This window comes from Sceloporus undulatus, chromosome 2 (genome assembly GCF_019175285.1).
Source record: "Sceloporus undulatus isolate JIND9_A2432 ecotype Alabama chromosome 2, SceUnd_v1.1, whole genome shotgun sequence".
Taxonomy (NCBI): domain Eukaryota; kingdom Metazoa; phylum Chordata; class Lepidosauria; order Squamata; family Phrynosomatidae; genus Sceloporus; species Sceloporus undulatus.
In genome coordinates this window covers 14846648-14847810 of record NC_056523.1, presented here as the reverse complement: position 1 = coordinate 14847810, position 1163 = coordinate 14846648, and the positions used below count along the sequence as shown (strand labels likewise).

The 1163-nt window shown below is 46.8% G+C and overlaps 1 protein-coding gene across 1 annotated transcript in view; it reads right to left on the bottom strand.

The window, feature by feature from the left end:
- DDX39B (DExD-box helicase 39B) overlaps nucleotides 1-696 on the bottom strand; it is a 13364-nt gene extending 12668 nt beyond the window's left edge. Inside the window, 1 exon segment of the mRNA XM_042451540.1 lies at nucleotides 570-696. The gene's annotated coding sequence lies outside the window, so the exon portion shown is untranslated.
- Between the last annotated feature and the right edge of the window lie 467 nt (nucleotides 697-1163).

Here is a 1163-nt window from a genome sequence, read left to right as displayed (position 1 = left end):
TACTAACTATGCAAAGAGCTCTTTTGTAGAGTCTCTCTTTGAGACTCAGAAAGAAGTTGGCAGCCTGAGCTTTCCTAAGCTTCAGTCTATGTCCAAATGCATTTGAGGAAGTAGACCTAAGTTTAGGAAAACTCATGCTGCCAACTTCTTTCTTTCAGTGAGTCTCAAAGGTGCTGCAAGATCTCTCTACATCACCATCATCATCATCATTACTATTATATACTTGCTATTGCTATATTACAGGGGTAGGCAACCTTTTTGAGCCGGGGGCCGGGTTGCTGTCCCTCAGACAACTGGGGGGCCGAAGCCAAAAAATAAAGAATTAAATAATTTATTTAAAATGTAAATAAATAATTAAATAAATAATTAGCACTGCCTGGTACTCTCTTCATGCTGCAACGCCTTTCAAAACGCAGTTCCCCCCACACCATTCACAGCCTCAGGAGTTGTAGTCTGGTGAGGCTCCAGAGCACTCCGATAAACCCGGCTGAAAGGCCTCGCCAAGCTACAAATCTCTGGACTTTGCAGGATGGAGGCATGGCAGCTAAAGTGGAGTCAAACTGCTTTACCTCTGCAGCGTATCTGGAAGACCAGGCGCATCTGATGACCTAAATAGGGATTCATATGACCATCACCATCCATCACCATCCTCCTCCTCAGTCATCCTTCCTTGTTGTTGTTGTTCCATCATTATCCTTCCTCCTTCATCTTCTCTTCCTCCTCCCTCCATCTCCTCCTTCCTCTTCTCAGTCCTCTTCCTTTCTCCTCCTGTCTCTTCCCCATTTTCTTCCCTCCTTCCACTTCTTCTTCCTCATTCCTCTTCCTTCTTCTTCCTCCTCCTCCCTCTACTTTTCCCACCTCCTCCCTATTCTTCCTCTTCTTCTTCCTCCGTCCTCTCCCTCTCCCTTGTCCTTCTCCTTCCTCTTCCTTCCTCTTCCTATTCCCCCTCCCTCTTCTTCTTCGTCTTCCTTCTTTTTCCTCCTCCTCTCTCTTCCTCCTCCCTCTTCCTCCTCCTCCTCTCTGTTTTCCTCTTTCCTCTTCCTCCCCTTCTTCCTTCTCTGCTTCCTTCATCTCTCTTTCTCTTCCTTCCTCCCCTTTCCTCTTCTTCTCCTCCCTCTTCCGTCTCTCTTTCCCCTTTTTCCTCCTCTTCTTGCTTCCTCTTC